Source organism: Lepus europaeus, unplaced genomic scaffold (assembly GCF_033115175.1).
Source record: "Lepus europaeus isolate LE1 unplaced genomic scaffold, mLepTim1.pri SCAFFOLD_30, whole genome shotgun sequence".
Taxonomy (NCBI): Eukaryota; Metazoa; Chordata; class Mammalia; order Lagomorpha; family Leporidae; genus Lepus; species Lepus europaeus.
Genome location: NW_026909177.1, coordinates 1,640,913 through 1,664,356, shown reverse-complemented (window position 1 = coordinate 1,664,356; position 23,444 = coordinate 1,640,913).

The window sequence follows — 23,444 nt, the reverse complement described above, 5'->3', positions numbered from 1 at the left end:
ATGTACCGAGAAAATCACAGTAAAAACGGTTTTGGAGAAAAGCAAAGTCTTTTCATTAGGCAAGTGCATAAAATGTCATCTATACAAATAGAAATATCATGTTTGTTTGTTGCAGTTCCTCTACCTTTCTCCCTAGAAAATACAAATATGTAGAGCTGGTGTCTCCATGTGGAACCAATTACTGTATCCAAGCTCAAAATAAAATGTTCCCCGATAAAAAACTTTCAATACAATAAGTCCATTGATAATCTCCAGAAAACACAAACACAGAGGCTGCAGCAATATTTCGGATTGAGTTAGCCAAAACAAAACCGGATATTTCCGATTTCAACCAGTCATATCCGGAAAAACTGCTGTGGAATTCGTATGCAATGGAATGAGAAAATCACAATAAAAATGGTTTTGGAGTAAAGCAAAGTCTTTTCATTAGGCAAGTGCATAAAATCTCATCTATACAAACAGAAATATCATGTATGTTTGCCGCAGTCCCTCTAGCTTTCTCCCTAGAAAATACGAATGTGTAGAGCTGGTTTCTCCATCTGCAACCAATTAGTGTTTCCAAGTGCAAAATTAAATGTTCCCTGAAAAAAAACATTCAAAACAATAAAGTCAGTGGATAATATCAGGAATACACAATTACAGAGGCTGTAGCAATATTTCAGATTGAGTTAGCCAAAACAGAACCAGATATTTCTAGTTTCATCCAGTAATATCGGGACAAAGTGGTGTGGAATTCGTATGCAATGGACCGAGAAAATCACAGTAAAAATGGTTTTGGAGAAAAGCAAAGTCTTTTCGTTAGGCAAGTGCATAAAATGTCATGTAGAGAAACAGAAATATCATGTTTGTTTGCTGCAGTTCCTCTAGCTTTCTCCCTTGAAAATACGAATGTGTAGAGCTGGTGTCTGCATCATGAACCAATTAGTGTTTCAAAGTTACAAAATTAAATGTTCCCCGATAAAAACATTCAAAACAAAAGTCCGTGGATAATATCAGGAATACACAAACACAGAGGTTGTAGCAATATCTGGGATTCAGTTAGCCAAAACAGAACCGGATATTTCCGGTTTCATTCAATCAAATCCGGAGAACCTGGTGTGGCATTCGTATGCAATGGACCGAGAAAATTACAGTAAAAATGATTTTGGAGTAAAGCAAAGTCTTTACGTTAGGCAAGTGCATAAAATGTCCTCTATACAAACATAAATATCATGTTTGTTTGCCAAAGTTCCTCTAGCTTTCTCCCTAGAAAATACAAATGTGTAGAGCTGGTGTCCCCATGATGAACCAATTAGTGTTTCAAAGTTACAAAATTAAATGTTCACTGATAAAAGCATTCAAAACAATAAAGTCCACTGATAGTATCAGAAAACACAAACACAGATGCTTTCACAATATTTCGGATTGAGTAAGCCAAAACACAGCAGGATATTTCTGGTTTCATCCAGTCATATCTGGACAAAGTGGTGTGGAATTCATACGCAATGGACCGAGAAAATCACAGTAAAAATGGTTTTGGAGAAAAGCAAAGTCTTTTCGTTAAGCAAGTGCATAAAATTCCATCTATACAAACAGTAATATCATGTTTGTTTTTCGCAGTTGCTCTAGATGTCATCTATACAAACAGAAATATCAGGCTTCTTTGCCACAGTTCTTCTAGCTTTCTCCCTTGAAAATACGAATGTGTACAGCTGGTTTCCACAAGACGAACCAATTAGTGTTTCAAAGTTTCAAAATTAAATGTTCCCTGATAAAAACATTCTAACAAAAAGACCGTGGATATTATCAGGAATACACAAACACAGAAGCTGTAGCAATATCTGGGATTGAGTTAGCCAAAACAGAACCGGATATTTCCGGTTTCATCCAGTCATATCCGGACAAACTGGTGTGGAATTCATATGCAATGGACGGAGAAAATCACAGTAAAAATGGTTTTGGAGAAAAGCAAAGTCTTTTCGTTAGGCAAGTGCATAAAATGTCATGTAGAGAAACAGAAATATCATGTTTGTTTGCCGCAGTTCCTCTAGCTTCCTCCCTAGAATATACGAATGTATAGTTCTGGTGTCTCCATGTGTAAACAATAAGTGTTTCAACGGTACAAAAATGTTCCCTGATAAAAAACATTCAAAACCATAAGGTCCATGGATAATATCCGAAAAACACAAACACAGAGGCTGTAGCAATATCTGGGATTGAGTTAGCAAAAAAAAAACCCGGATATTTCCGGTTTCATCCAGTCATATCCGGACAAAGTGGTGTGGAATTCGTATGCAATGTACCAAGAAAATCAGAGTAAAAATGGTTTTGGAGAAAAGCAAAGTCTTTTCGTTAGGCAAGTGCATAAAATGTCATCTAGACAAACAGAATTATCATGCTTTTTTGCCTCAGTTCCTCTAGCTTTCTCCCTAGAAAATACGAATGTGTAGAGCTGTTGTCTCCATGTGGAACCAATTAGAGTTTCTAAGCACAAAATTAAATGTTCCCTGGTACAAAACATTGAAAACAATGAAGTCCATCGATAATATCCAGAATACACAAACACAGAGTCTGTAGCAATATTTCTGATTGAGTTAGCCAAAACACAACCGGATATTTCTGGTTTCATCCAGTCATATCCGGACAAACTCCTGTGGAATTCATATGCAAAGGATAGAGAAAATCACAGTACAAATGGTGTTGGAGAAAAGCAAAGACTTTTCATAAGGCAAGTCGATAAAATATCATCGATACAAACAGAAATATCATGCTTGTTTGCCACGGTTCCTAAAGCATTCTCCCTAGAAAATATGAATGTGTAGAGCTGGTTTCTGCCTGTGGAACAAATTAGTGTTTCCAAGCCCAAAATTAAAGGTTCCCTGAAAAAAAAAACATTTAAAACAATAAAGTCCGTGGATAATATCAGGAATACACAAATACAGAGGCTGTAGCCATATTTCTGATTGAGTTAGCCAAAACACAACCGGATATTTCTGGTTTCATCCAGTCATATCCGGACAAACTCCTCTGGAATTCGTATGCAATGGACCGAGAAAATCACAGTACAAATGGTTTTGGAGAAAAGCAAGTCTTTACGTTAGGCAAGTGCATAAAATGTCGTCGATACAAACAGAAATATCATGCTTGTTTGCCGCAGTTCCTATAGCATTCTCCATAGAAAATATGAATGTATAGAGCTGGTTTCTCCATTTGGAACAAATTAGTGTTTCCAAGCCCAAAATTAAAGTTTCCCTGGAAAAAAAATCATTTAAAACAATAAAGTCCGTGGATAATATCAGGAATACACAAATACAGAGGCTGTAGCCATATTTCTGATTGAGTTAGCCAAAACACAACTGGATATTTCTGGTTTCATCCAGTCATATCCGGACAAACTCCTCTGGAATTCGCATGCAATGGACCGAAAAATCACAGTAAAAATGATTTTGCAGAAAAGCAAAGTCTTTACGTTAGGCAAGTGCATAAAATGTCGTCGATACAAACAGAAATATCATGTTTGTTTGCCCCAGTTCCTCAAGCTTTCACCCTAGAAAATACGAATGTGTAGAGCTGGTGTCCCCATGATGAAACAATAAGTGTTTCAACGGTACGAAATTAAATGTTCCCTGATAAAAAACATTCAAAACAATAAAGTCTGTGGATAATATCAGGAATGCACAAACACAGAGGCTGTAGCAATATTTTGGTTTGAGTTAGCCAAAACACAACCGGATATTTCTGTTTTCATCCAGTCATAACCGGACAAAGTGGTGTGGAATTCGTTTGCAATGGAACGAGATAATCACAGTAGAAAGGGTTTGGAGAAAACCAAAGTCTTTTCGTTAGGCAAGTGCATAAAATGTCATGTAGAGAAATAGAAATATCATGTTTGTTTGCCGAAGTTCCTCTAGCTTTCTCCCTAGAAAATATGAATGTGTAGAGCTGGTGTCTCCATGTAGAACCAATAAGTGTTTCCAAGCACAAAATTAATTGTTCCCTGAAAAAAAAATTCAAAAAAATAAAGTCCGTGGATAATATCTGGAATACACAAACACAGAGCCTGTAGCAATATCTTGGATTGAGTTAGCCAAAACAAAACCGGATATTTCCGATTTCATCCAGTCATATCCGGACAAACTGGTGTGGAATTCGTTTGCAATGGACCGAGAAAATCACAGTACAAATGGTTTTGGAGAAAAGCAAAGTCTTTTTGTTAGGCAAGTGCATAAAATGTCATCGATACAAACAGAAATATCATGTTTGTTTGCTGCAGTTCCTCTAGCTTTCTCCCTAGAAAATACGAATGTGTAGAGCTGGTGTCCCCATGAGGAACCAATTAGAGTTTCAACGGTACAAAATTAAATGTTCCCTGGTAACTATATTCAAAACAATATATTCCATCGATAATATCCGGAAAATACAAACACAGAGGCTGTAGCAATATTTCGGATTGAGGTATCCAAGAAACAACCGGATATTTCTGGTTCCATCCAGTCATATCCGGACAAAGTGGTGTGGAATTCGAATGCAATGGACCAAGAAAATCAGAGTAAAAATGGTTTTGGAGAAACCAAAGTCTTTTCTTTAGAAAAGTGCATAAAATGTCATCAATACAAACAGAAATATCATGTTTGTTTGCCCCAGTTCCTCTAGCTTTCTCCCTAGAAAATACGAATGTGTAGACCTGGTGTTCCCATGATGAACCAATTAGTGTTTCTACGGTAAAAAATTAAATGTACCCTGATAAAAACATTCAAAACAATAAAGTCTATGTATAATATCAGGAATACACAAATACAGAGGCTGTAGCAATATCTGGGATTGAAATAGCCAAAACAGAACCGGATATTTCCGGTTTCATCCAGTCATATCCGGACAAACTGGTGTGGAATTCATATGCAATGGACGGAGAAAATCACAGTAAAAATGGTTTTGGAGAAAAGCAAAGTCTTTTCGTTAGGCAAGTGCATAAAATGTCATGTAGAGAAACAGAAATATCATGTTTGTTTGCCGCAGTTCCTCTAGCTTCCTCCCTAGAATATACGAATGTATAGTTCTGGTGTCTCCATGTGTAAACAATAAGTGTTTCAACGGTACAAAAATGTTCCCTGATAAAAAACATTCAAAACCATAAGGTCCATGGATAATATCCGAAAAACACAAACACAGAGGCTGTAGCAATATCTGGGATTGAGTTAGCAAAAAAAAAACCCGGATATTTCCGGTTTCATCCAGTCATATCCGGACAAAGTGGTGTGGAATTCGTATGCAATGTACCAAGAAAATCAGAGTAAAAATGGTTTTGGAGAAAAGCAAAGTCTTTTCGTTAGGCAAGTGCATAAAATGTCATCTAGACAAACAGAATTATCATGCTTTTTTGCCTCAGTTCCTCTAGCTTTCTCCCTAGAAAATACGAATGTGTAGAGCTGTTGTCTCCATGTGGAACCAATTAGAGTTTCTAAGCACAAAATTAAATGTTCCCTGGTACAAAACATTGAAAACAATGAAGTCCATCGATAATATCCAGAATACACAAACACAGAGTCTGTAGCAATATTTCTGATTGAGTTAGCCAAAACACAACCGGATATTTCTGGTTTCATCCAGTCATATCCGGACAAACTCCTGTGGAATTCATATGCAAAGGATAGAGAAAATCACAGTACAAATGGTGTTGGAGAAAAGCAAAGACTTTTCATAAGGCAAGTCGATAAAATATCATCGATACAAACAGAAATATCATGCTTGTTTGCCACGGTTCCTAAAGCATTCTCCCTAGAAAATATGAATGTGTAGAGCTGGTTTCTGCCTGTGGAACAAATTAGTGTTTCCAAGCCCAAAATTAAAGGTTCCCTGAAAAAAAAAACATTTAAAACAATAAAGTCCGTGGATAATATCAGGAATACACAAATACAGAGGCTGTAGCCATATTTCTGATTGAGTTAGCCAAAACACAACCGGATATTTCTGGTTTCATCCAGTCATATCCGGACAAACTCCTCTGGAATTCGTATGCAATGGACCGAGAAAATCACAGTACAAATGGTTTTGGAGAAAAGCAAGTCTTTACGTTAGGCAAGTGCATAAAATGTCGTCGATACAAACAGAAATATCATGCTTGTTTGCCGCAGTTCCTATAGCATTCTCCATAGAAAATATGAATGTATAGAGCTGGTTTCTCCATTTGGAACAAATTAGTGTTTCCAAGCCCAAAATTAAAGTTTCCCTGGAAAAAAATCATTTAAAACAATAAAGTCCGTGGATAATATCAGGAATACACAAATACAGAGGCTGTAGCCATATTTCTGATTGAGTTAGCCAAAACACAACTGGATATTTCTGGTTTCATCCAGTCATATCCGGACAAACTCCTCTGGAATTCGCATGCAATGGACCGAAAAATCACAGTAAAAATGATTTTGCAGAAAAGCAAAGTCTTTACGTTAGGCAAGTGCATAAAATGTCGTCGATACAAACAGAAATATCATGTTTGTTTGCCCCAGTTCCTCAAGCTTTCACCCTAGAAAATACGAATGTGTAGAGCTGGTGTCCCCATGATGAAACAATAAGTGTTTCAACGGTACGAAATTAAATGTTCCCTGATAAAAAACATTCAAAACAATAAAGTCTGTGGATAATATCAGGAATGCACAAACACAGAGGCTGTAGCAATATTTTGGTTTGAGTTAGCCAAAACACAACCGGATATTTCTGTTTTCATCCAGTCATAACCGGACAAAGTGGTGTGGAATTCGTTTGCAATGGAACGAGATAATCACAGTAGAAAGGGTTTGGAGAAAACCAAAGTCTTTTCGTTAGGCAAGTGCATAAAATGTCATGTAGAGAAATAGAAATATCATGTTTGTTTGCCGAAGTTCCTCTAGCTTTCTCCCTAGAAAATATGAATGTGTAGAGCTGGTGTCTCCATGTAGAACCAATAAGTGTTTCCAAGCACAAAATTAATTGTTCCCTGAAAAAAAAATTCAAAAAAATAAAGTCCGTGGATAATATCTGGAATACACAAACACAGAGCCTGTAGCAATATCTTGGATTGAGTTAGCCAAAACAAAACCGGATATTTCCGATTTCATCCAGTCATATCCGGACAAACTGGTGTGGAATTCGTTTGCAATGGACCGAGAAAATCACAGTACAAATGGTTTTGGAGAAAAGCAAAGTCTTTTTGTTAGGCAAGTGCATAAAATGTCATCGATACAAACAGAAATATCATGTTTGTTTGCTGCAGTTCCTCTAGCTTTCTCCCTAGAAAATACGAATGTGTAGAGCTGGTGTCCCCATGAGGAACCAATTAGAGTTTCAACGGTACAAAATTAAATGTTCCCTGGTAACTATATTCAAAACAATATATTCCATCGATAATATCCGGAAAATACAAACACAGAGGCTGTAGCAATATTTCGGATTGAGGTATCCAAGAAACAACCGGATATTTCTGGTTCCATCCAGTCATATCCGGACAAAGTGGTGTGGAATTCGAATGCAATGGACCAAGAAAATCAGAGTAAAAATGGTTTTGGAGAAACCAAAGTCTTTTCTTTAGAAAAGTGCATAAAATGTCATCAATACAAACAGAAATATCATGTTTGTTTGCCCCAGTTCCTCTAGCTTTCTCCCTAGAAAATACGAATGTGTAGACCTGGTGTTCCCATGATGAACCAATTAGTGTTTCTACGGTAAAAAATTAAATGTACCCTGATAAAAACATTCAAAACAATAAAGTCTATGTATAATATCAGGAATACACAAATACAGAGGCTGTAGCAATATCTGGGATTGAGTTAGCCAAAACACAACCGGATATTTCCGATTTCATCCAGTCATATCTGGACAAACTGGTGTGGAATTCGTTTGCAATGGACCGAGAAAATCACAGTACAAATGGTTTTTTAGAAAGCAAAATCTTTTTGTTAGGCAAGTGCATAAAATGTCATCGATATAAACAGAAATATCATGTTTGTTTGCCGCAGTTCCTCTACCATTCTCCATAGAAAATACGAATGTGTAGAGCTGGTGTCCCCATGATGAACCAATTAGAGTTTCAACGGTACAAAATTAAATGTTCCCTGGTAAATATATTCAAAACAATATAGTCCATCGATAATATCCGGAAAATACAAACACAGAGGCTGCAGCAATATTTCGGATTGAGGTAGCCAAAAAACAACCGGATATTTCTGTTTCAATCCAGTCATATCCTGACAAAGTGGTGTGGAATTCGTATGCAATGGACCAAGAAAATCACAGTAAAAATGGTTTTGGAGAAACCAAAGTCTTTTCTTTAGAAAAGTGCATAAAATATCATCGATACAAACAGAAATATCATGTTTGTTTGCCGCAGTTCCTCTAGCTTTCACCCTAGAAAATACGAATGTGTAGAGCTGGTGTTCCCATGATGAACCAATTAGTGTTTCTACGGTAAAAAATTAAATGTTCCCTGATAAAAACATTCAAAACAATAAAGTCCATCGATAATATCCAGAAAACACAAACACAGATGCTTTCACAATATTTTGGGTTGAGTTAGCAAAAACACAACCGGATATTTCTGTTTCAATCCAGTCATATTCGGACAAAGTGCTTTGGAATTCGTATGCAATGGACCGAGAAAATCAGAGTAAAAATGGTTTTGGAGAAAAACAAAGTCTTTTCATTAGGAAATTGCGTAAAATGTCATCGATACAAACAGAAATATCATTTTTGTTTGCCGCAGTTCCTCTATATTTCTAGCTAGAAAATACGAATATGTAGAGCTGGTGTCTCCATGTGGAACCAATTACTGTATCCAAGCTCAAAATAAAATGTTCCCCGATAAAAAACATTCAAAACAATAAAGTCTGTGGATAATATCCAGAAAAAGCAAACACAGAGGCTGTAGCAATATCTGGGATTGAGTTAGCCAAAACACAACCGGATATTTCCGATTTCATCCAGTCATATCCGGACAAAATGTTGTGGTATCCATATGCAATGGACCGAGAAAATCACAGTAGAAATGGTTTTGGAGAAAAGCAAAGTCTTTAAGTTAGACAAGTGCATAAAATGTCATCTAGACAAACAGAAATATCATGTTTGTTTTCCGCAGTTCCTCTAGCTTTCTCCCTAAAAAATAAGAATGTGTAGAGCTGGTGTTCCCATTATGAAACAATTAGTGTTTCAATGGTACAAAATTAAATGTTCCCGGATAAAAACATTCAAAACAATAAAGTCCATCGATAATATCCGGAAAACACAAACACAGAGGCTGTAGCAATATTTCTGATTGAGTTAGCCAAAACACAACTGGAAATTTCTGGTTTCATCCAGTCATATCCGGACAAAGTGGTGTGGAATTCGTATTAATGGACCGAGAAAATCACAGTACAAATGGTTTTGGAGAAAAGCAAAGTCTTCTCCTTAGGCAAGTGCATAAAATGTCATCTAGACAAACAGAAATATCATGCTTGTTTGCCTCAGTTCCTCTAGCTTCCTCCCTACACAATACGAATATGTAGAGCTGGTGCCCCCATGATGAATCAATTAGTGATTCCAAGCCCAAAATTAAATGTTCCCTGAAAAAAAAACATTCAAAACAATAACGTCCATAGATAATATCAGGAATACACAAACACAGAGGCTGTAGCAATATTTCAGATTGAGTTAGCCAAAACACAACCGGATATTTCTGGTTTTATCCAGTAATATCCGGACAAAGTGGTGTGGAATTCGCATGCAATGGACCGAGATAATCACAGTGAAAATGGTTTTGGAGAAAAGCAAAGTCTTTTCGTTAGGCAAGTGCATAAAATGTCATCTAGACAGACAGAAATATCAGATTTGTTTCCCACTGTTCCTCTAGCTTTCTCCCTAGAAAATACGAATCTGTAGAGCTGGTGTCTCCATGTGGAACCAATTAGTGTTTCCAAGCTCAAAATTAAATGTTCCCTGATAAAAAACATTCAAAACAATAAAGTCTATGGATAATATCAGGAATACACAAACACAGAGGCTGTAGCAATATCTGGGATTGAGTTAACCAAAACACAAGTGGATATTTCTGGTTTCATGCAGTCATATCTGGACAAACTGGTGTGGAATTCGTATGCAATGGACCGAGAAAATCCCAGTAAAAATGCTTTTGGAGAAAAGCAAAGTCTTTTCGTTAGGCAAGTGCATTAAACGTCATCGATACAAACAGAAATATCATGTTTGTTTGCCGCAGTTCCTCTAGCTTCCTCCCTAGAAAATACGAATGTGTAGAGCTGGTGTCTTCATGTGGAACCAATTAGTGTTTCCACACACAAAATTAAATGTTGCCTAAAAAAAAACATTGAAAAATATAAAGTCCATGGATAATATCAGGAATACACAAACACAGAGTCTGTAGCAATATCTGGGATGAGTTAGCCGAAACACAACCGGATATTTCTGGTTTCATCCAGTCATATCCGGACAAACTTGCTACACCCACAGCTGTTGTAACACCTGCGTAGCAAACTTTTGTGGCGTTGGGGGGTCCACGGCTGCAGGGACGAGGTGGGAACTCCGTGGAGTGTGGCCTCGGGCGGTTCCTGTGCAGCCAACGGTCGTAAAGACCCTCGGCTCACTCACGTAATAAGAAGTGGGAGACCTGATTGCTGCTGGTTAATAAAGCAATGTGTCCCAGCATTGATAGTGGTTTTATTATGCATGATTTACTTGCTTTATTTGTATTTAGTAGTTATGCCACGTAGTGCATCAGGACAAGTGCACCATGATTAGAAACAAGGGAATCAAATAGTGCCAATAAGCATTTCACAAGAATTAACAAAAAACACTTTAGACTTTGGCCCACCAGTCATTAGGGCTATTTATGAGGAGGCATTAAACACTGACAAAAAACAGCACACCCTAGACAAGATAAAACAAAGGGAGCTGAGGTGTGAGTTTTAGGGAGCTGAGGTGTGATTTAGATTCCGGGTTATCAGAAGGTTTAGGCAACATGGGGATGAGAAAGCTACATTCAATCTTACATAGGTGATATATGGGACTTGGGCTAACAAGCACCACCATCTGATAACTCCCCTGTCCCAGGTTCTCCTAATGAGAGGTTAGCTAGTAACCTGACCTTTACCTTTTCTTAAAAGTAGGACTGTGAATCATCACCACAATGTCTCCCTGTGTCCCTTGTAAAGTTAATCATGTAACCCCATTATCCTTAACAAGTTTTTGTAATCTTGGAATTTCTTTTGTCTTCAACAATGAAGGCTTCCCTATATAAACTCTGGTTTTCTCGCTAATAAACTGCAGCAGAAGCAGCATACTCATAAAGTGTGTGTGTGTCTGTCTGTCATTCCCCCGCCGATTCCTGATTCTCCTGGCCCCTTCGCCCCTCATTCTCCCTCGGTCGGTGACTCCGCAAGAGCCGGTCCGCGGCAGGTGGCGCCAAACAGGGACTTGAAGGACAGGTAATCTTTCTTTCCTCAGAACAGGAACAGATCTTACCAGGGAACTGCAGTCCCGCCGGTAAAGGATCACCGGTTAAGAGTAAGTAATCTTGGGAACCATGGGGCACGCATTGCTAGTTGTCATGCTGCAGAAAATGCTAATCCTTTTGTGTCAGGATTTAATTTGGCCTATTAGAAAGACAGGAACTATTCAAGATTATGTAAAAGCATGTTTAGATGCCTCACCAGCTATAGTCCAGGGAATGGCCTATGCTGCAGCTATGAAAGGTCAGAAGTTTAGTGCATATGTTAAGAAAACATACGGAGGAGGCGCCAAATCATCATCCATGGATGTTTGCTATAATTGTGGCCAACCAGGGCATATGCAGAGGGAATGCAAACATCCAAAAGAAGGCTCAAAGAAGCAAGGGCCGCTGGGGCTGTGTCCTCGGTGTAAGAAGGGAAAACATTGGAAAAATGAATGTAAATCCAAGTTCCATAAAGATGGAACTCCTTTAAATAAGGAAAAAGAGAAACAGGAGGAAACAAAAAACTAGGTGAGGGGCGGTCTCCTAGCCCCACTCCAAAGGGAGAGGAGTCAGCAGGACAGAAACATCAATTAAATCCTGAAGCCCCGGAATTTACGGTGCATGATTTGCCTAGGGCAACACTGGGTAGTGCAGGCTTGGATCTGGCAAGCTCAAAAGACATTATAGTGTCCAAGTGGGACGGAGTAACTTTAGTGCCCACTAATATAAAAGGAACTTTGTTGCCTCAGAAAGTCGGATTAATAATTGGCAGAAGTTCAAATTATGCAAAAAATTTTGAAGTACTTCCTGGTGTTCTGGATGCAGACACAGAAGCAGATATAAAAATCATGATTTGACCTCTAAGGGAAACAGTTCAAATTCATAAAGGGCAAAAAATAGCTCAGCTATTGTTGCTGCCTTATGTAAACCTGCCAAACAAAATTTTACAAGGAAGCAGGGGCCAAGGCCAGTTTGGCAGCACTGATGAGGGTGTATTTTTAATGCAAGATCTTGGCCAGCGTCCATTTAAAGTCGTGTCTCTCAATGGCAGAAAATTTAAAGGGCTCCTTGACACCGGAGCAGATAGAACATGTATAGCTTCCTCAGATTGGCCTTCCGCCTGGCCAGTACATCGGACAGGCTCTTCATTGTTGGGCTTGGGGACAGCTAATGGTGTCCTGCAAAGTTCAGCAATGTTAAAATGGACTTGTGAAGGTAAGGAAGGTTATATACAGCCTTATGTTCTTCCCTCTTTACCATTTACACTATGGGGAAGAGATTTCTTGGACGCAATGGAAGTTAGGTTGGTAACAGCAGATAATTTAAATGAGCAGCATTTTTATAGGGGCCACTGCAGAAAATCTTTTTGCAGATAAAATTCAGTGGCTGACTCAAGAACCTGTGTGGGTGAGTCAGTGGCCCCTTACGGAAGAGAAAATACAGGCTCTTGAGCAGCTAGTACAAGAACAACTAGAAAAAGGGCATTTAGTAGAATCAAAAAGTCCTTGGAATACACAAGTATTTGTTATAAAGAAAAAATCAGGTAAATGGAGGCTCTTACAAGATTTAAGAGCAGTCAATGCAGTTATGAAGGACATGGGTCCTTTGCAACCTGGACTGCCATCTCCGGTTGCTGTTCCTAAAGGATGGAAAGTCATTATTATAGATCTACAAGATTGTTTCTTTACCATAAAATTGGATCCTGCAGACTGTGAGCATTTTGCTTTCAGTGTGCCATCATCAAATTTTAAACAACCTTATAGAAGGTATCAGTGGGTCACTTTACCACAAGGGATGAAAAATTCTCCTACATTATGTCAAAAATTTGTAGACAAGGCTATGCAAATAATAAGGAAAAAATATGCTACTGCATATATAATTCATTATATGGATGATATATTATTGGCTCATAAAATTCTGCTATACTAGATAATTTGTTGTATGATACTATTCAAACTTTAACTGCTCATGGCTTGGTTATAGCTCCTGATAAAGTGCAAAGAGATCGACCTCTAAATTATTTGGGTCAAATTATAAAGGATGATTATATTATTTCACAGAAAATTACAATAAGAAGGGATAGGTTAAAGACATTAAATGATTATCAAAAGTTGTTAGGAGATATTAATTGGTTAAGACCTCATTTAAGAATAACCACAGGGGAATTGAGTCCCTTATATTCTATCTTGCATGGGGATTTAAATCCAAAGTCACTTAGAATTATGACCCCGGAAGCTTTACAGGCTTTACAGTTAGTTGAAGAGGCATTATCAAAAGCAAGAGTGCATCAGGTAAATTATACTAAGCCATGGAGTCTGTTAATATTTTCCACAGCTTATACGCCTACAGCTTGCCTATGGCAGGAGGGAGTCTTGGAGTGGCTTCACTTGCCTCATACACAGGCAAAGATGCTTGCAGATTATCCTTATTTATGTGCTTTATTAATTACCAAAGGTAGAGCTCGCTCTAAAGAATTGTTTGGCAAGGAGCCAGCCACTATTGTCACACCATACAATAAAAGTCAAGTAGAGGAGCTAATGCAAAATAATGAAGATTGGGTCATAGCGCTGCAAAACTATGCAGGGCAGATAAAATATCATTATCCAAAACATCCTATTATAGAATTTGCAAGGCATGTAGAATTGGTATTTCCAGTCTGGTTTTCGCCACAACCCTTAGCTAAAGCTCAAAATATTTTTACTGATGGGTCATCTTCAGGTTGTGCTGTGGTTTATTCTAAAGAGCACGGTGTGTATGTTGAAAGTGGTGAAAAAACCTCTGCCCAGCAGGCGGAAATAAAAGCAGTCATTTTGGCCTTTACAAAATTTTCACAACCATTTAACCTTTATTCAGATTCTAAATTTGTGGTTAATTTATTTCCGGCTCTAGAGACAGCTCTCTTATCAGGAAAATCACCTATTCTTACTTTATTAAGACAATTACAAAAGTTAATCAGGGAAAGAACGGCAAAGTTTTACATAGGACATATAAGAGGCCATAGTAAATTACCAGGTCCTTTAGCAGAAGGCAATGCCATAGCAGATATGCATACTCAGCCTATTGTAGCTACAGTGCAGGAGGCATTAGAGAGTCATAACATTCATCATCAAAACGCAGCCTCTTTGCGGAAAATGTTCTCTATTACTAGAGAACAGACAAAACAGATTGTAAAACAATGTACTCATTGTCCCCCCGTACATCATCCTCCAAAGATGGGTGTAAATCCCCGAGGTTTAAAAGCTAACATTATTTGGCAGATGGATGTAACTCATGTGTCTTCTTTTGGTAAGTTGGGATATGTGCATGTGACTGTTGACACCTTTTCTCATTTTGTGCATGCTTCTACTAGAACGGGAGAAGCAGTAAGAGATGTTATTCAACATTTAATTCAGTGTTTTCAAATTATGGGCATTCCTTCTCAAATAAAAACTAATAATGGACCAGCTTATATCTCTAAAGCATTTGCAAATTTTTGTGCCCAGTGGCACATAACTCATATTACGAAAATTCCTTATAATCCTCAAGGACAGGCAATCATTAAAAGAACTCATCAAACATTAAAATTACAATTGGAACGCCTTCAAACTGCAAATTCTTATTTTTCACCTCATCATGTACTGTCTCATTCATTGTTTGTTTTAAATCATTTAAATGCTGATGAAAAGGGCATTACAGCAGCCCTATGACACTGGGACAGGGAGGTCTATAAGACCCCCCTGCCCAAGGTCCTCTGGAAAGACCTCTTAACAGGAATGTGGAAAGGTCCGGATGTGCTAATCACCTCGGGACGAGGTTATGCTTGTGTTTTCCCACAGGATGCCGACTCCCCTGTCTGGATCCCAGATAGGCTCATCAGGACGGCCCTCAGCACAGCGCTGCAAGCAGCGACGCTGGAAGAAGCAGAAGAAACGCATGGAACATCAGATGAAGAAATTGGAAATGATCCAGCAGAGGCAGAAAATCACCTGGACGATGGTCCGTCACCTGGCTCGGAAAGCAAAAGAACTTCTCGCTGAACAGAGAAAGCCTCGTACAACCTCTTATCTTTTTGTGGCTTTTCTTGCTTTGATTTCAACTCCAAAAACTGAGGGGACTTCATATTGGGCTTATGTTCCTAATCCTCCCATTGTACAGCCTGTGGGGTGGTTGGATAGGGAACCTGTGAAAGTGTTAACAAATGACTCATTACGGTTGGGCAGCGTGCAGGACTCTGACGCAAGAGTCTCTTCCTCCTCTATAATTTCCTTTGAGGGGAGAGCAGACTCATTGCCGATTTGTCTCACGCTGCAAGGAAAAGCTCCTAATGGTTGTCTCACCACGAGCTATAAAACTTTCCTAACTGACAGCCCAGACCACAACAATCCTGGTAAGCGATGGGTCTGGGAAACAAAAATTCAAACATTAGGGGCTCAGGCTCCTTATTTCAATAACAGCTTTACACATGTCCCAGAGATTGATCTGCCACTCACGCCATGTGTAAAAAAGTATCGAAACCCAGATAAGACGTGGTTATCGTCCTTAACTAAATTCCCAACCTGGTTATCTTGTGGATTTTCTGTTGCTGCTTGATATCAACCTAAGGGTGGTGACATAACAATTTGGGACTTTTCTAATTCAAATCTTGGGGATGGAAATTATGTAAAGTACTTAAAAGAAAAGAGTGATAAATTTCATAATTATACTTATCTTGGATTAGGGGAACCTTTACGGCGATGGTTTTCTCCTGGCTTTGTGGAACCTACCTGGTTTGCAACAAAGGACAATGTAACTAGAAAACATACTGATTTATTTCGCTTAACAGCTGCTGCAAATATGTTGTTAGAGAAACAACCCAATCAAACTGTTTCACAGCCTATTGCGGTTAAAGCGTGTGTAGCTTATCCTAGTGCTATCTTGTTAGCTCAAACTGAAGCTGTAAAAATAACAAAAGAAGGTCGTTCATATAAAATTACTTGTGCTGCATGTAAAATGACAAATTGTATTACTTCTGCTGAGCCTAAGGATTTTACTACCATATTGTTGGTGCGTAGACCGCCATTTGTGCTGCTACCTGTTAAATTAGAAAAAGAAAATTGGTATAATAATTCTGCTTTACAAGTATTAGATCTGTTAAGTGGGCTTTTGCGTCCGAAACGCTTTGTTGCTGCTTTGATCTTAGGAATTGCTGCTTTGATTACTATTATCACTACTTTTGCTATAGCTACTACTGCCTTAGTTCAGGAAATTCAAACTGCTCACTATGTCAATACATTAAATAAAAATATTACCATGGCATTGATTACACAAGAAGCAATAGATCAGAAATTAGAAGCAAAAATAAATGTGTTAGAGGAAGTAGTCTTGGCTTTGGGACAGGATGTTGCTAATCTGCAAATAATGTTTTCTGCTCGTTGTCATAATAATTTTAAGTCAATCTGTGTTACTCCGCTACCATACAATACTTCAGAACCTTGGGAGAAGATAAAAGCACACTTGCAGGGTGTATGGCATGATAATGAGGTTACACATGATTTACATGCTTTGCAAAAGGAGATAGCTGTTGTTAGTCAATCTAGGTTGCAAATAGGGGATTTACAAAATATAGCTACAAGCTTAGAAGCAGGAATCAGAAACTTAAACCCCATAACTTGGAAGAACTACCTCACATATATAGGGATAGTGGCATTAGTAGTTTTGCTAATAATTCTTTTTCTTCCTGGAATCTTAAAACTTCTATTTAGCTCATTGCAGGATGTCCAGCAGGAGGTCTTCGAACTTCGTCTTAAAAATAAAAAGGGAGGAGCTGCTACACCCACAGCTGTTGTAACACCCACGTAGCAAACTTTTGTGGCGTTGGGGGGTCCACGGCTGCAGGGACGAGGTGGGAACTCCGTGGAGTGTGGCCTCGGGCGGTTCCTGTGCAGCCAACGGTCATAAAGACCCTCGGCTCACTCACGTAATAAGAAGTGGGAGACCTGATTGCTGCTGGTTAATAAAGCAATGTGTCCCAGCATTGATAGTGGTTTTATTATGCATGATTTACTTGCTTTATTTGTATTTAGTAGTTATGCCACGTAGTGCGTCAGGACAAGTGCACCATGATTAGAAACAAGGGAATCAAATAGTGCCAATAAGCATTTCACAAGAATTAACAAAAAACACTTTAGACTTTGGCCCACCAGTCATTAGGGCTATTTATGAGGAGGCATTAAACACTGACAAAAAACAGCACACCCTAGACAAGATAAAACAAAGGGAGCTGAGGTGTGAGTTTTAGGGAGCTGAGGTGTGATTTAGATTCCGGGTTATCAGAAGGTTTAGGCAACATGGGGATGAGAAAGCTACATTCAATCTTACATAGGTGATATATGGGACTTGGGCTAACAAGCACCACCATCTGATAACTCCCCTGTCCCAGGTTCTCCTAATGAGAGGTTAGCTAGTAACCTGACCTTTACCTTTTCTTAAAAGTAGGACTGTGAATCATCACCACAATGTCTCCCTGTGTCCCTTGTAAAGTTAATCATGTAACCCCATTATCCTTAACAAGTTTTTGTAATCTTGGAATTTCTTTTGTCTTCAACAATGAAGGCTTCCCTATATAAACTCTGGTTTTCTCGCTAATAAACTGCAGCAGAAGCAGCATACTCATAAAGTGTGTGTGTGTCTGTCTGTCATTTCCCCGCCGATTCCTGATTCTCCTGGCCAATTCGCCCCTCATTCTCCCTCGGTCGGTGACTCCGCGAGAGCCGGTCCACGGCACAAACTAGTGTGGAATTCGTATGCAATGGACCGAGAAAATCACAGTACAAATGATTTTGGAGAAAAGCAAAGTCTATTCATAAGGCAAGTAGATAAAATATCATCGATACAAACAGAAATATCATGTTTGTTTGCCGCAGTTCCTCTAGCTTTCTGCATAGAAAATATGAATGTGCAGAGCTGGTTTCTCCATGTGGAACAAATTAGTGTTTCCAAGCCCAAAATTAAAGGTTCCCTGAAAAAAAAACATTTAAAACAATAAAGTCCCTGGATAATATCAGGAATACACAAATACAGAGGCTGTAGCCATATTTCTGATTGAGTTAGCTAAAACACAACCGGATGTTCCTGGTTTCATCCAGCCATATCCGGACAAAGTTGTGTGGAATTCGCATGCAATGGACTGAAAAAACACAGTAAAATGGTTTTGCAGAAAAGCAAAGTCTTTACGTTATGCAAGTGCATAAAATGTCATCTAGAGTAACAGAAATCTCATGTTTGTATGCAGCAGTTGCTCTAGCTTTCTCCCTAGAAAATATGAATGTGTAGCGCTGGTGTATCCATGTGGAACCAATTAGTGTTTCTAAGCACAAAATTAAACGAGCCCTGAAAAAAAATTAAAAAATATAAATTCCATGAATAATATCAGGAATACACAAACACAGAGGCTGTATCAATATTTCGTATTCAGTTAATGTTAAATGTTCCCTGAAAAAAAAAACATTCAAAAAAATAAAGTCCGTGGATAATATCTGGAATACACAAACACAGAGGCTGTAGCAATATCTGGGATTGAGTTAGCCAAAAAAAAAAAAAAAAAAAAAAAAAACCAAAAAACGGATATTTCCGGTTTCATCCGGTCACATCCGGACAAACTGGTGTAGAATTCGTATGATGGACCGAGAAAATCACAGTAAATATGGTTTTGGAGAAAAGCAAAATCTTTTCATTAGGCAAGTGCATAAAATGTCATCGATAAAAACAGAAATATCATTTTTGTTCGCCGCAGTTCCTCTAGCTTTCTCCCTAGAAAATACGAATATGTAGCGCTGGTGTCTCCTTGTGGAACCAATTACTGTATCCAAGCTCAAAATAAAATGTTCCCCGATAAAAAACATTCAAAACAAATAGGTCCATTGATAATATCCAGAAAACACAAAACACAGAGGCTGTAGCAATATCTGGGAATGAGTTAGCCAAAACAAAACCGGATATTTCCGGTTTCATCCAGTCATATCAGGACAAACTGGTGTAGAATTCCTATGCAATGGACCGAGAAAATCACAGTAAAAATGCTTTTGGAGAAAAGCAAGGTCTTTTCTTTAGGCAACTGCATAAAATGTCATCTATACAAACAGCAATATCATGTTTGTTTGCCAAAGTTCCTCTAGCTTTCTCCCTAGACAATACGAATATGTGGAGCTGGGGTCTCCATTTGGAGCCAATTAGAGTTTCCAACCACGAAATTAAATGTTCCCTGATAAAAACATTCAAAACAATAAAGTCCGTGGAAAATATCAGGAATACAAAAACACAGAGGCTGTAGCAATTATTCGGATTGAGTTAGCCAAAACACAACCAGATATTTCCGGTTTCATCCAGTCATATCCTGACAAAGTGGTGTGGAATTCCTATGCAATGGACCGAGAATATCACAGTACAAATGCTTTTGGAGAAAAGCAAAGTCTTTTCGTTAGGCAAGTGCATAAAATATCATCTAGTCGAACAGATATATCATGTTTGTTTGCCCCAGTTCCTCTAGCTTTCTCCCTAGAAAATACAAATGTGTAGAGCTTGTGTCTCCATGTGGAAACAATTAGTGTTTCCAAGCACAAAATTAAATGTTCCCTGATAAAAAACATTCAAAACAATAAAGTCCATTGATGATATCAGGAATACACAAACACAGATGTGGTAACAATATCTGGGATTGAGTTAGCCAAAACACAACCGGATATTTCCGGATTTATCCAGTCATATCCGGACAAACTGGTGTGGAATTTGTATGCAATGGACCGAGAAAACCATTGTAAAAATGGTTTTGGAGAAAAGCAAAGTCTTTTTGTTAGGGAAATGCATAAAATGTCATCTAAACAAACAGAAATATCATGTTTGTTTGCCGCTGTTCCTCTGGCTTTCTCCATAGAAAATACGAATGTGTAGAGCTGGTGTCTCCATGTGGAACCAATTAGAGTTTCCAAGCACAAAATTAAATGTTCCCTGATAAAAAAACATTCAAAACAGTAAATTCTGTGGATAATATCAGGAATACACAAACACAGAGGCTGTAGCAATATCTGGGATTGAGTTAGCCAATACAAAACTGGGTATTTCCAGTTTCATCCAGTCATATCCGGACTAAGTGGTGTGGAAATGGTATGCAATGCACCGAGAAAATCACAATAAAAATGCTTTTGGAGAAAAGCAAAGTCTTCTCATTAGGCAAGTGCATAAAATGTCATTGATACAAACAGAAATATCATGTTTGTTTGCCACAGTTCCTCTAGCTTTCTCCCTAGAATATACTAATTTGTAGAGCTGGTGTCTCCATGTGGAACCAATTACTGTATCCAAGCTCAAAATTAAATGTCCCCTGATAAAAAACATTCAAAACAATAAAGTCCATGGATAATATCCGGAAAACACAAACACAGAGGCTGTAGCAATATCTGGGATTGAGTTAGCCAAAAAAAACCCGGATATTTCCGGTTTCATCCAGTCATATTCGGACAAAGTGGTGTGGAATTCGTATGTAATGGAGCTAGAAAATCACAGTAAATATGGTTTTGGGGAAAAGCAAAGTCTTTTCGTTGGGCAAGTGCATAAAATGTCATCTATACAAACAGAAATATCATGTTTGTTTGCCGCAGTTCCTCTAGCTTTCTCCCTAGAAAATACGAATATGTAGCGCTGGTGTCTCCATGTGGAACCAATTACTGTACCCAAGCTCAAAATAAAATGTTCCCCGATAAAAAACATTCAAAACATGAAAGTCTGTGGATAATATCCAGAAAACTCAAACACAGAGGCTGTCGCAATATCTGGGATTGAGTTAGCCAAAACAAAACTGGATATTTCCGGTTTCATCCAGTCATACCCGGACAAACTCCTGTGGAATTCCTATGCAATGCACTGAGAAAATCACAGTAAAAATATTTTTGGAGAAGTGAAAGGGCAAGGTGGCGGAATAGGCAGGGAGCACACTATTAGTCTTGGGGAGAGACAGTTTAATATAAGTGGAGATACTGCAGGTTCAAGGAAGAGTACGGGATGAAACAGCAGAGGAAACTCTTCCGGAACTAGTGATTCACAGTGGACCTGCGTGGAAAGCGTGGGAGCCCAAGTTTGGGACACCAGCAGCAGACTCAACACACCAGCGCTGGAACGTGAGGTGAGCCGAACCTCAATAGCCTGAGACACCAGCGGGGAAGCAGAAAGAGGAGGCTAGAGGGAACGAGGCTTGAAACTCTGTGAGGAAAAATTCACCAGGCTAACTAGAAGAGAGAGAGGAAAAAAATAAAAAAAGTGACCGATACAGACACAAGTTTCTCTCTCTCCACTCCCCTCTCAAAGGCGAGCAAGACAGAGCAGGCGCCATTTTGGACATACGTCATAAGCAGGGCGACCTCAGGTCTGCAATAGCCCTGAGCCTAGCAGAAAAACCTGACTCTGTGGGGAGGGGTGAAACAACAGGAGATTAGCATCTAACTTGTCAACCCAGTGGGAGACTGCAGGAGAATTGGAGCCCACACTGAGGGCAGCAGAGATTCCCTGTGTGGTCCTTGGGAAAGAGCTTCCAATCTCTGGCTCCTGTGGGTATATCATTTGCCTGCTAACTACCTCCAATTACATTCAGCTGTGCGGAATTACTTCCCTTTTGAATCAAAAAAAGAAAGAGAGATTTACCACGCCTAACCTGGGAGTGTCATCTTTGACACACCCTCAACCCTGAGGAACCAAACACAGCTCTCAGTCCACACTCATCTCAAGCATCTAAGGCTCCACCGAAAGCAGACAGTCCACTTAATATAGAGCCATAGTGTAACAAGAAGAAACACCACAGTGAAGAAACCAATATCTCCAACATGCCAAACAACAAATGCAAAAACCGAGGTAACAAGAACAAGGAAGACACTATGACGCCCCCAAATGAAAAAGACACCCCAATTCAAGATTATGAAGATGATGAGATAGAAGAAATGCAAGAAGCGGATCTCAAAAAATTGATAAGAACATTAAGAAGTTCTCAAAAACAAATTCTTGAACTACAGAAATACTTAATGGACAAGATAGAAAATCTCTCTCGTGAAAATGAAATATTAAGGAGGAATCAAAATGAAATGAAACTAGTAGAACAAGAAATGGTGATAGTGATGAGAAATCATAATGAAATGAAGAATTCAATAGATCAAATGACAAACACATTAGAGGGCCTTAAAAACAGAATGGGTGAAGCAGAAGAGAGAATATCAGACTTAGAAGACAGAGAACAGGAAAGGAAACAGGCAAACCAAAGAAAAGAAGAAGAAATTAGAAATCTGAAAAATATTGTCTGGAATCTACAGGATACTATTAAAAAACCCAACATTCGGGTTCTAGGAGTTCCTGAAGGCATGGAGAGGGAGAAAGGATTAGAAGGCATTTTCAGTGAGATACTAGCAGAAAATTTCCCAGGTTTGGAGAAGGACAGAGGCATCTTAGTACAGGAAGCTTATAGAACCCCTAATAAACATGACCAAAAGAGATCCTCACCACGACATGTTGTAATCAAACTCACCACAGTGAAACATAAAGAAAAGATCCTAAAATGTGCAAGAGAGAAACGTCGGATTACTCTTAGACGATCTCCAATCAGACTCACAGCAGACTTCTCATCAGAAACCCTACAAGTTAGAAGGGAATGGCGAGACATAGCCCAGGTACTAAGAGAGAAAAACTGCCAGCCCAGAATACTATATCCTTCAAAGCTCTCATTTGTGAATGAAGGTGAAATTAAGACTTTTCATAGCAAACAGAAACTGAAACAATTTGTTGCCACTCATCCTGCCCTGCAAAAGATGCTTAAAGATGCGTTACACACAGAAACACAGAAACATGGTCACCAATATGAAAGAAGGTAAAGGAAGGAAACCTCACAGCAAAAGATCACAGGAAGCTCAATTTCTCTTTGACATAGAATTAAACTCTGATGCTCTGTTAAATCAATGTGTTAAAGTTATCTATTATGTTCTCTTGATGTCTGTTAAATTCTAATTGTTCAAAAATGGCTGAA